This window comes from Diabrotica virgifera, chromosome 5 (genome assembly GCF_917563875.1).
Source record: "Diabrotica virgifera virgifera chromosome 5, PGI_DIABVI_V3a".
Lineage (NCBI taxonomy): Eukaryota > Metazoa > Arthropoda > Insecta > Coleoptera > Chrysomelidae > Diabrotica > Diabrotica virgifera.
The window spans coordinates 127,336,415-127,350,368 of record NC_065447.1 but is presented as its reverse complement, the minus strand read 5'-3'; the positions used below and the strand labels follow the sequence as shown (position 1 = coordinate 127,350,368).

The following is a 13,954-nucleotide window of genomic DNA, read 5'->3' as shown; positions in this document are numbered from 1 at the left end:
ATGACACGGACACTGCCTGTGTAAGCGAATGCCTGTATCGATTCTTTGGGTTAAGAAATTCGACTAGTCAAAGTCAAAGTGACGAATGATTTGTCTAAAATTCCTAACCTTCATATCACGATAATTCTTTTATTAAGAAATCCGACTAATTAAAGTCACTAACGACGAATAATTTGTCTAAACTCCTTAACAATGATAATAAAATGTTTCTTTTATCAAGAAATCCGACCAATCAAAGTCACTGATGACGAATGATTTGTCTAAAATCCTTAACAATTATAACAGAATATTTCTTTTACCAAGAAATTCGACTAATCAAAGTCACTAGTGACGAATGATTTATCTAAAACTTTTATTAAGAAATCCGACCAATCAAAGTCACAGATGACGAATGATTTGTCTAAAATCCTTAACAATATTGAAATAATTCTAAAATCGCTAAGTAAGTAGACTAAACAAAGCCAAGGTTGCAACCATTTTACCAGTCCCCGCAAGAGCACTCGATATCCGGGATTCTGATGTATGATAGCTAAACGACTGAACTATTGACTTGTCGAGACTTGAAGTAGGCTTTACGTTGAGCGCCAGATGTAGGTTTCGTATAATATAAATTGGTAAATTAACGAGCCAAGGAAAGAACGCTAAATACTTTATTTATTTTCTACCTAACTAAGATTCACACGTCACAGCATAAATGAAATTCAAAAGTCTATTGCATAAAAGAGCAGTCTCTCGCGCTTGTGGAGATTTCAATCGCTGGATGAGGAATGACGAATGACGAATTCGCCGCTGAATCTCGCTTTTATAGCATCGGTCTCCGGGTGGCTCGGCAGTGGGGAAGCTCGACTGTAGTCGCCCCATCTCGCTGGAACTCGGGGACTCCGCGCGTTGAGTGCACATGAAGGTAATACAGGGGCGGCCTGCTACAAATTGAATTTTTAGATATAAATCAATCAGATGCTACCTATCAATGTTTATGAAGCTCATGTTCCTACCAAAATTATTTCGCCGCGGGAGAGTCATGAGAATAAAAATTCTCATGACCTTGATACGATCAGGAATGTCATGATCAAGGTCAAGTTCAAGGTCGGTATCGTTAAGCCGTGAAAAAATCTTAAACTTCTATTACATTACTTTGGAATCTATAACCCATTAACCCAATAACCTTGACCATTATTTTCAAGGTCATATTCAAACGTACATATATCCACTCTATTCATTATTGCAGTTAGAAACATAGCTTCCCGCTCACATGACTTTGAAGGTCAAGTTAAAGGTCAAAGGTCGCCATTGGATAGCCAGGAAAAAGTCCTAGACTACTAGCACTTTTCTTCGATCCTAACCTCTACATGTTGCCAGATAACCAGTAACTCCGGGAATTTAAATACCCGGTATATCTTATTATTTTTCGAGTTTGTGCCTCTATGTCTTCAAAATCCTACATCAGATCGAGATCTGCCCATGAAAACTTTTGATCAGGATACTTCAAAGAGTATTTTACAAAAGTATGAACTAAATCTAATGAGACCTAATTTCCATAATGTTTGTGCGGGGTACTTTACAGCCGCGTTTTGTTAGTCCGACAACGTAAATATATTATTGAGGTGGAACGGGGAAACACGTCCAACCTGTACTCTAAAATTTTTCAGAAAGTGGTAGACACGCTCAAACGAAGCAGTTAAGACCATTTTTAAGACTTTTGTAATCATCTCCCAAAAAGGACGATGTACTGTGGAATATTACAGTAATGTCCATGCCGGAGCCACCAAAATGTTTGTGTAAAAACCCTTTAAATATTATTAGCCCAGTAAATGAACGGGAAATACGGACGTTTAATTTTCAGGGGCAACTCCGATTACTCCGAATTGCATGAAAAGTTGGATTTAGGTTCTACTTACCCTCCACCCTCCACAAAGTTGAATTTCTACCGTTGGTTGCTTTTACTTGGGAGTGACAGTCAGCTCTTCTCAGGGTTGAAAAAACATACATTCAAGAAAGGACCGAAAATGGATAAACTGACTGATTATAAGAAACTTTCGTGCTATAGAGTTTTTTATGTAAGTCAATAGTTTTCGAGTTAGTTGCGATTGAAAATGTTTATTTTTCGACAAAAAACTACCTTTTTAGACGGTTTTTTGTAAATATCTCAAAAATTTAATATTTTATCAAAAAAATTATTTTTAACAAAAATGTAGCTTAGAAAAAAACGAGAACTGTGTATTCGTGAAGTCTTGTGCATGAGAAAATGCATTTTTAAAGTGCATCTCGAAGAGATGGAAAATGAAAAATTTAGAACTTAGGAAATATTGACGGAAATGAGTTCAAATACTATATTTGGGGGTTTTGGAGCACAGTGACCACAAATTTTATGACGGCGATGGTCTTTGAGGTACCTGGTGCCCAGTGTGGAGCTCGTCGCCTGGGACGATCGAATAATTCGCGGGACTACCGAATAATAGGAAAAAGTGAAAAATACGCTTTTAATATATTTCAAAAATTTATTAAATGACACAAAAGACGACCCCCCACTCCACCCCCTGGAGGTGGGGTGGGGGTAACTTTAAAATCTTAAATGGAAACCCACATTGGTTATTACAGATTTGGATTGCTTACGTAAAAATAAGCAACTTTTATTCGAGACATTTTTTCTAATTGTGGATAGATGGTGCAATAATCGGAAAAAAACGATTTATCGTGATACCATAGGTAAATTATAGAAACGGTCTAATATCTAGAGAAATACACTTCCAAATGAAAGACCAAAAAATACATATTTAATATTTTTCAAGAACCTATCCAGAAGTAAGGAATCCAAATCTGCAATAAAAAATGGAGGCTCCTATTTAAGATTTTAAAGTTACCCCTACCCACCTCCAGGAAGCGCAGTGGACGGTCGTGTTTTATGGTATTCGATAATTTCTTGAAAAATAGTAAACACTTATTTTTTGGTTTTTTATTTGGAAGTGTATTTCTCGAGATATTAGACCGTTTCTATAATTTACCTATGGTATCACGAAAAAATCGTTTTTTCCGATTATAGCGCTAACCATCCACAATTCGAAAAATATCTTAAATAAGAGTTAAATTAAATTAAATCTGCAATAACAAATAGGGTTTCTATTTAAGATTTTAAAGCTACCCCCACCCCACCTCGTTGGTATAGCACCTGCTATACCAACGAAGAAAGATGTATTGAAGAGAGACATTGTGTATGCCACTTCAAGTACTCAAACCGAAGACACTCAACATTTCGAAGCTAGTCCAGTCACAAAATCAAAAAGTGCAGAAGATAAATGCCACTTTGTCGTTATTAGAAACTTAACCCCAATTTACACTCCTATTCAAGTAGTTCACTACATTAAAGAGAAGCTAGGTATCAAGGAATAAATAAGATGTTATGCCCTTCTTAAAGATGCCAACACAATGCTCCGAACTAACAACTTCATCTGAGGCAAATATGAAACCGAAGCACATCAGAAGCCCAGTTAGCTTGGAAAATCCAATTACCATTCCAAGTAAAAACAAAAATGAAATTCAAAACACAAATATACTTACTGACAAGCAGGCCATCGAAATTTGCAAATCTAAAGATCCCTTCCGTTCCCAAATTAATTTTATTAAGAAAGATACTTTGGAACCATCCATAAATTTGGATCCTTAAACACCACCAAGAGTTAGATTAACCAATAACTCAAACAGTCGATATCTTCTAGCAAGATTAAGGGAACCGGATATATTAAAAGAAATTAAGCTACATCTTGCTTTCCTACACGACCAGCCTGCCTCAGTATTTTGTGATGGATATACCAACACCAGTGTGAAACTATTTTTGGCTTCCGAAGGACTACGTACCAAGACTGAGGAACTAAGAAAAATTCTTCTAGAATTTAATGATGCCTATGGAATTGGACCAGCTGAGGTGGAAGCTGATCTTGTTGCTTATAGGTCCTTTCTAAGTTCAGAAAGAATCATACATCTACAAAAATCAAGGGAATGTCACCGAAATTATTATTCTACTAGCTCTCCAAGACGAAATTTTTAAATAACATGACGTGTTCTGAGGAACTAGAAACCTCGAATAATTTTAGTGATGACAACTTTAGTATGCTTCTGATTAATATTCGTTCTATAAGAAATAAAACTGACGAATTATTTTTGTTTCTGGAAGAATTAGGATTTCCCCCGATAGTTGCGGTTACAGAGCACTGGCTTGAAGTTAACGAGCCTTTTTTTGTAGAAAAATATACCACAATTGCTAGGTATGATCGTCCAAGTTCAGCTCATGGAGGCACCCTAATTCTTTCTAGAAATAATGATTTTTCTCTGATTACAAAATATGAATTTCTGTTAAATGAAGCCTTCTTTGAGTTACCCTAGTTTATAATAAAAATCTTAATCTTTACATTATTTGCATCTATAGATCACCTGACTCCCCTGTGGAACTATTTTTTCAGAACCTGCTAAATTTGTTAGATGACTTGCCTCATAGAAGCAGAAAAATTCTATGCGGGGACTTCAACATTAATTATGATGCTGCTTGTGCTACCCAAATGTCCTTGGTCAACATATTTGAATTATATGGTCCCTCAATGCACGTTAATTCTCCTACAAGGATTACAAAAACTTCATCTACCATAATTGACTATATTGTCTCAGATTTCTCTCCCCTTGATGTCTGCTCTACAATTATTAATGCGGGATTATCAGATCATGAAGCAGTATTTACGAAGTTTAACATCTTCAGCAAACCCTCCTCGAAAACCCGACGTTTAGGTAGGATTTTTTCCGCTCGGAATTTTCATAAATTTCAAAATTTATGCTTAACTTCTGAGTGGCATTTTCCTTCTGCGGACGTGGACTATAATTTCAACGATTTTATAGAAAAGCTTGTCTCTATCTTCAATAAGGCATTTCCTTTAATTTCAATTAAGCCAAAACATCACAAACCCTGGGCTACCAAAGGTATCCGCATATCAACCAAAAATATGCGCTCACTATTGTGTATCAAGAAATTTTCTACCAACGTCTCTGTCACTCAATATATCACCAAGTACAGGGTAACCTATCTAAAACTCATCAAATCAGCTAAAAAAGCCTACTATCAAAATCGTATGGAAGGCTCTAAAAGTGTTGCAAAAGAAACTTGGTCCATAATAAACGATCTTCGAAATAGAACCCACGCAGTTCAAACATTTGCCCTTCCAGACCCGGAAAATCTAAACGAATATTTCGTTAATGTGAGTAAAAATATAACTTCTACTATTTTGCTACAAAAAGATCCCATTTCCTATCTCCCCAATTCAGGAGTGTTCTCGAATTCATTCTTTTTAAGACCAATCGATATATCTGAACTGATCCAAACTATCAATAGTATCAAAAGCAAATCATCCTGTAGTACTGATGGACTATCCATAAAAATCTTCTCAAATCTCACAGAAAATGTGTTGGAAATCCTCGTCTCACTAATTAATGATTCCTTTGAAAGAGGCAAATTCCCAGAGTGCCTAAAGATAGCCATTATTATTCCCCTTCATAAGGGTGGTGAAAAATCTAATGCTTGCAACTATAGACCTATTGCCTTACTACCGGTACTTTCAAAAATTATTGAGAGACTCATAAAAACCCGTCTTATGTCCTTTCTCATTGATAACAACATCTTATCCCAAAATCAGTTCGGCTTTTTAACTAATAAATGTACCACTGATGCCTTATTTTCTGTGCTTCATGAGGTTTACCAAGCACTAAACAATAATCTTTTTACTGCCACTGTTTTCTGTGACTATGCCAAAGCTTTTGATTGTGTAAATCACGACATTTTGATTAAAAAACTAAATTTCTATGGGAATCGAGGTATTTCTTTGAATTGGTTCCAATCTTACTTAAATAATAGGAAACAACTAGTTAGAGCAAATGATACTGACTCTAGTCTCAAAAACATTGTATGTGGAGTACCACAAGGTTCAGTATTGGGTCCTCTACTGTTCCTTATCTTTATAAATGACATCACTAACTTAAAAATCGATGGAAAAATTTTTCTTTTTGCTGATGATACCAGTATCACTTGGAGCAACTCAACTATTGCATCTCTTCATTCAACTATAACTTCTGATTTGCTTACGATAAAAACCTGGTCTGACTCTAATTTACTCTCTTTTAACGTGGATAAGACAGTAGCATTATCCTATAAAAGTGCTCTTCAACCCCTGCTTGTTAATAACAGCCAGATCTCTACCGTTGATTCTGTAAAATTTCTTGGTATTTTTTTAGACAGCAACCTCAAATGGTCCCTTCATATCGATTTGTTAAGTAAGAAACTCGCCTCAGCCTGCTATGCTATAAGATCTGTTTCGAGAAAACTCAATTTAGCATCTTCTAAACTAACATATTTTTCTTTGTTCGAGTCTCATCTTCGATATGGTCTTCCTTTTTGGGGTTCTAGTACAGCTGCCCAATTAGATGTTATTTTTAAATTACAAAAAAGAGCAATAAGGTATCTGTTTGGCCTCAGAAGAACAACACATTGCAGAAGTTACTTCAAAGATCACGGAATTTTAACCCTTGCAACTTTATATATTTTAGAAACTGTTTGCTTAATTCGTAAACACATGCATGTCTTTCCAGCAAGGCCTCGTCATGACTACTCCACCAGAAATCCAAATTTTGATGTCTATTTACCGATCCCGTCCTCTGAGTTAGTAAAGAAATCTATATTATATTCCGCAAAAAAACTATACAACCATCTTCCTTTACAACTCAAATCTGCAACATCTTTCCCCAAGTTCCGTAAAATGACAAAAACTCATCTATCTAAAAAACCATATTATTCAGTAGAAGAGTTTCTTAATGACTAACTAAGAAATTACAGTAATGTACAAGTAACCAAACTTATCTATATTTGGGTGTCACATGCAGCAGCTTAAACTTATTAGTTCCTATGTCTATAAATAGTTTACTTTGTTGTATATTCACTTTGCAATTTCTATAAATTGTTGCAATATATCGATTTTGTTTTTGTTTTCTTTACTTTATTAACATACATTTTGTATTTATGTATATATTTTTTTTTATATTGACGATTTATCAAATTTCAGAAAATTGTATTTGTTATTGTAATTGTTAGATATTATTTATTTATTTTTTCTGACTTTAATTAAGCTTTGTCCATAAAATTTGTATTTTCAGTGACAATAAAGCATATTTCTATTCTATTCTATACCTCCAGTGGGTGGAGTGGAGAGGTCGTGTTTAGTGTCATTCGATAGATTTTTGAAAAATAATAGACACATATTTTTTAATTTTTCATGGGCACCAGGTACCTCGGAGACCATCGCCGACATGAAATTCGTATTCAGTGACCTCCAAAACCCCCAAGTATAAAAATTGAATTCATTTCCGTCAATCTTTCCTGAGTCCTTTATTTTCCATCTCTTCGAAATGCACTTTAAAGATGCATTTTCTCATGCACAAATTTTTTTGTCGCACATCAATTTAGTTCACAAAATTATTATTATTATTATTATTATTATTACATAACAAGTAAGGGCAGAGGAGCAAGCTCCTATTATGCCCAAAAACAAAGAAAAATAACAATGTAAAATAACTACTGACAGTTACATAAAATAAGAGAGATTAGTAAAATATCCATAGAAAATTTAACATCGTGCAATTTTTATGTATGAAATATTGTCGTATCCAGTCTGTTTTTAAACGTATTCACTGTAGTTGCTGATATGGTGTCTCGATCTAAATTATTCCAAATATTAAATATCCTGTTAGGCAAGAAGTTTACTCTGGACCGTGCTATTGCCTGCTCCTTCTTTAAGTTGTATTGGTGGCCTCTTAATCTATCATCTCGGTTTATGGTAAACATGGTATTTAGGTTTCCAAAGTTGTATTTCAGAATTCGGAAGCACAAAATTAGATCACCTCGAAGACGTCGACGCTCGAAAGTCGTTAGATGAGCCATGGTGAGTCTATCTTCATAACAAGGTCTTACGCGGCCGAATGCGAGTCTTGTAGCTTTACGCTGCACATTTTCGATTAATACCTTGTCACGAGCGAGATCTGGATTCCAAACCGGTCCTGCAAACTCAAGAGTAGGTCTGACGTATATTGAATAAAGTCTGCACATGGAATTTAAAGAAATACGTGTAAAACACTTACGTATCAGAAATAGTTTCGAGTTTGCACGTTTACACACCGACACAATATGCTCCGACCAATTTAAGTCACTGTTAATTATCACTCCGAGGTCGTTGTGGGAGGTTACCGAGCTTAAGGGATGTCCATTTATAAAGTACGGTAGTGACGGGTTGTTCTTGCCAATGTGTAGTACAACGCATTTCTCAATGTTTAGAGGAAGTAACCATTCCAAGGACCACTTCAATATTGTATCGAGATCATGTTGAAGAACATGTTGGTTAACAATAGGATTAACGTACAACTTGGTATCATCAGCGTAAATGGAAACCTTACTAGATATAATGAGTGGAAGATCGCTTGTATAGACACAGAAGAGAAGTGGTCCAAGTACCGATCCTTGTGGAACTCCGCTCTTGACAGGTTTATCTGATGAATATGCTTCCCCAACACGAACTCGGAAATACCTATCAGATAGGAAATTCTGAATCCAAAGGTTTAACTTTCCGCGGATACCAAAGTGATCCAATTTAGCTAGTAGTCGACGCTTGGGAACACGGTCGAAAGCTTTGGAGAAGTCTAAGTAGACTACGTCAACAGGATGCCGATCGTTTAAAGATGACGACCAATCGTTAACACAATGGAGTAAATTCGTGATTGCTGAACGACCTTTAATAAAACCATGTTGTTGGTGAGGAATCACATTTTCGTGAAGGAGAAACTCAGACATAGCTTCAGAAATAATGGCTTCCATGATCTTGCTGACAATAGGTACTAGGCTGATTGGGCGATAATTATTGCAATCAAGTTTATTGCCTTTCTTAAAAATAGGAGTAACCGAAGCCAATTTCCACGATGAAGGGAGATAACCCTGATTAAAGGAAGTATTCATCATAAGGGATAGAGGGATTGCTACAGAATCGGCACATTGTTTTAGGAAAAAGGAGGTTAGTCCGTCCAAACCAGGCGATGAATTGTTGCGTAGTTTCCGTAAATGTTGTTTAATTACCTCCGGTGTGAAAGAGATGTCATTAAGAGTTGCATGCAAACGTGGACACATTATTTGAGGAACGGCATCATTAGGTTCATCTGTAAAAACCTGAGTGAAAAACAGCGATAAAGCATCAGAGGATTCTTTATTCGAAGAACATAAAGACCCGTCGGCTTTTTGAAGCAATGGTATGGAGACTTTAGACGATAAAGATGTGCGAATGTACCGGAAAATTTTCTTATTATTATCACTTGCAATGATAGATTCTTCAAAATCTTTCCTTAGGTTTAGCAAAGATTGTTTTACTCTATTGGAAAATCTACGGTGAACAAGAAAATCATCAAGGGAACCTGTGCGTTTATAAGATTGCCAAAGCTTCCGTTTATGTCGAACTAAGCGTGTAGCGGCAAGGTTGATCCAAGGTTTTAATTGATTTCTAAACAGCTGACGTTCAGTTGTATGAACTGAAATAGTTCTAGTTGTAGTGTCAAGAAAAGTGTCCCACATTGACGAGGGATCGATTAAGTTATGAAAAAGGTTATTCCAATTAAGTTGATGTAAAGCGGAATTAACTTTAAAGAAATCTGTAACTGTTATAGTCTTTGTATACATTTTGTTAAGACTTTTGGATAAGTTAAACTGAATGTGGAAAGTTATCACTGCATGATCGGATTTTCCAATTGGAGAAGATATGTCTATCGTTGAAATTAATTGTTCTTCGTTTGTAATTACCAGGTCGACCGTTGATGGTTGATTATTAAGTCTAAATCTAGTAGGTTTGGTGATAAGTTGCGACAGGTTGGAATTTATAATAAAATTTTTAAATAAATTATGAGAGCTAACACCGTCAGTTAACGAAATAGCTGGCCATGAGATATCGGGAAAGTTAAAGTCACCTACGATAACAAGATTGTCAAGAAGTGATATTTCCTCAAGTAATTCAATAAAAAGATTATAAGTTCCTGGTTGGGTATCAGGGGGACGATACAAGCAAATTAGATTCATGGTAAATGAATTTCTGGTGATAGTCAGGTGAAGAATATCTAATCCGGCAGTCTGAATATCTTTAGCACAAATAGAAAAGTTATTAGTAATTAACTCCGAAAGATAAATACAGACCCCACCTCCTACGCGATTTTGTCGGTCTTTACGATAAATAGTGTAACTAGGTATGGCAATTAAAGAGTCAGGAATATTATTATTCAACCAACTTTCAGCTATACAGATAATATGAGGTGTTATTAATTGAATATTACATAGAAATTCAGTAAATTTAGCATTAAGTGAAGCAATGTTTGTATAAAGAAGTAGCCAATCGTTGAACATAGAAGAGTTTGGGTCAATGGCGAAATGTAGTAATTTTAGGAATGCCTTGGATGTACTTAATTGTCAAGTCCCGTTCACCATTGTTTTTTCTAGTTTCCAGTTCGCTTCGAAGGTCTTTCAGACGTTGTTGTTGAATTGGAGTTTTGTCGTCAATTATGGAGAAGGATTCAGTTTCTTTATCTTCTAGAAGCTTGGATTTGTTGCGTAGAATTTGTTTAGCAAAATAGTCGGAAGACATAACCACTTTTAACATACGAGGGAAACGTTGATTTGGTTTGCCAACCCTGTAAAAACTCAGCGGAGTTTCTTGACACCCAACAGAACTCAATAGATACCGATGTAATAACATTATTGTCATGATCTTTTTTAGCCTGAGATGTAGAACCCACTTCGGGGACGCCTCTGATTAACACATTTTTGGCTCTTGTAATACGATCAACAGCTTCGTTAGCTATATTATCCGCAAATTCTACTGATTTAAGAGAGTCAATCTGCTTCAATTTTTCATTTAATTCGGCCAGTTTATTATCAAATGCATCCATTTTACTGTTAATATCTAATTTGAGATCAGACAAAAGATCCTTAATTTGAGAAATGTTAGCAACGTTTGTGTTACAAGAGTTGCACAGAATACAAATACCACGAACTTTCTGTCTGGTTACCCGATCGTCAAGTGAAACCTCTGTGCAGCCCATGTGAATTTGTCGTTTACATCCATCGCACTGAAGTTTTCGATCGTTGGCAGGTATCGGTTTTAAACAATTCCCACAATTAGGTGACGTAGGCATTGTAAAGTTTTTACTGTGAATATGCTGATAAGGTTTACGAATATGATAAAATGTACTCACAAAAACTGTTCCAAAAGGCACTTTAGATTGCAAATTTTACACTGACTAATTAGCACTTTTTGTAGAGTTTATTGCACTTAATAGGATAGTTTATGTCTAATGAATTAATAATTAGTATGTTATACAAAATCAAACGATTTGTTCGGAGCTACGAAATACGTGGCGATTGACTTGCCAGTGAAAGTTAGCGGTCGAATAATTGCCTGACACTCTTTCGAATCGAATGCAAAAAGTTGCATGACGATTCATCTTACTGCACAAAATTCCTAGGTTTAATGCTTCGTTGTCTTGTCTATCTATAGTTCGAGCAAAATCAAATTTGTAGCTCATGAAAAATACGTTTTTATTCGTCCAGTTCCAAATCGAATATTTCATCGTGAAATAACCAAAAAATAAAGCACTTTTCGGGAAAAATCCATTTAATATTTTTTAAAGTGTTTAAAAAAGGCTTTATTTTAATTATTTACTTTACAAAAGTTTCTAGCATCTAGCATAGCAAAGTTGGCCCCCTTTTCTTTGTTAAAAAAACATCATGATGATCTCCCCGTGTTTACTTTCACAAATGAAATTAATCGTTACCGCTTTACAAACAGGTTACTTTACTTATCTATTTCTTATATGATATGTCAGTTGTACCCGTTTACAGTGCTTATTTTTGAAAGGGTTATAGTTATAAGGGCTTGAATTAGTCACTAATCACAAGTGCATGCAAACTTTGAACAGCCATATTTAAACCAATTTTTGTCTTACAGAAAAACAAAATAAAACTAGCATATTTATATATACTAGCAAAACCTACATTTTTCTACTCTGAGATTTTTTATATCACTTATAATTTTTAAATTATTTTGAAAAAAGGAAATTTTTCCAAAATTTTTAGAAAAATTTTTTTTACTATAAAACCAAATTTTTTTCATACACATCATATAAAAATACACAAAAATACACATACATAACAGTTAAAGTAAATGGTAAAGCGTTAACGATTAATTTGTTTTAGGGTGCTAAATAGAGGTATATTTTCACGATTTCTTTAACCAAAAAAAGGAGCCAACTTTTTTTTCATCGTAACTTGTTTATTTTTTATGCTAGAAACTTCTGTAAAAAACAAAACTATAGCCATTTTTAAACACTATTTTTCATCAGCTATAACTTTGCTTTTACTCGGTTTATAGACTTTGCTGATACACCATTTTTTGCTTGTTTTTTTTTAATACAGTTTTGCCTTGTTATATTTTTTTTTATAAATATTTTTCTTGATAAATATTTTTTTTGATAAATATTTATTTTTTGAGTTATTTGCGAAAAACTGTCTGAAAACGTAGTTTTTTTGTCGAAAAATAAACATTTTCAATCGCAAATAAATCGAAAAGTATTGACTTACATAAAAAACTCTATAGAACGAAAGTTGTTTATAATCAGTCAATTTATCCATTTCCGGGCTTATTTTACACACGCGTTTTTTCACCCCCGAGAAAAAGCAACCAACGACACAAATTCAACTTTGAAGTGGAGGGTAAGTAGAACCTAAATCAAAATTTTCATGCAATTCTGAGTTGCTCCTGAAAATTACACTCCAAAACGGTCATTTACTGAGCTATATAAAGTAACAAAATTTGTTACAGAATGTTATTAAAAAGATAAGATGTTAAAATTTTCCTGGATTTCACCTAGGGCATCATATGACTCTTCCCACGTGTGTTCCCCGCAATGTCCAGAGTGTTTGAATGTGTAATGTAGAATGAATAAAATTATTATAATTAATAAAATGTTCTTAATAATAAATAAAGTAATTAATAGGTACAAATGAAAAGAGTAGCTAAAGTTACGAAGTTTGAAAGACTTCGAGAATTTAAATACCCGGTAAAGCTTATAGTGTAGGAAACAAAGGTTGAACCTTGCAAAATGGACACAAGTCCGGTTTTATTTTTTTTTTCTGGTATACCAAGAGGTGCTTATTATAAGACTAACTTTTTCTGAAAAAAATTCGTCCCGGAACCCCTTTTTTCACCCCTTTAAAGGAGGTAATTTGTGGTTTTTTCGGAAAGTAGCCCTTCCTGTACCTTTTACAAAAAATTTCTTTTATAGAAATATGAAGAGGACTATATTTTCTACGATTTATTTCCCGACAGCATCTGTCTATCATCCACCGTTCAGCGGGGGTGGCGCCCCAAATTTGACAAGTTTTAAAAAAAGATGTTTTTAAAAAATATATATTTTTCCCTAACTGTAACGGAAATTAAGAAGAAATCCTGCGGCAATTATTCACAAATAATTGGTTGATTTTTTGGTATAGATTTCACTTACGGGTAATTGCCCTTTATTTAATTACAGGGTGTTACATTTTAAAAAACCCCTTTTTATACCATCTGAACTATTTATGCTAGAGTAAAAAGACTTTCAGCGATTACCAATGTACTGGTGCTATTTACAAATTTGTATAATGCACCCCCATTTTTCCCCGGAACTACCCAGAAAAGAAGAATTAATAAATAAAGTGATTTTCTTGGAATCCGTCACACATAATGCCCTTTATTAATACGCTTCATATATCATTTTGTGCACGTTATTATTACCCATGCATGGACACCAAAAGCGATTTCCTAGTGCAACCCCTGTAGCCAAAAAAAATAAATGAAATCGGGGGTTG

The 13,954-nt window shown here is 34.6% G+C and overlaps 1 protein-coding gene across 1 annotated transcript in view; it reads right to left on the bottom strand.

Annotated features, from left to right (window-relative positions):
• LOC114346228 (protein glass-like) overlaps positions 1-13,954 on the bottom strand; it is an 898,758-nt gene that overhangs the window by 748,887 nt on the left and 135,917 nt on the right. The gene's annotated exons all lie outside the window — the stretch shown is intronic.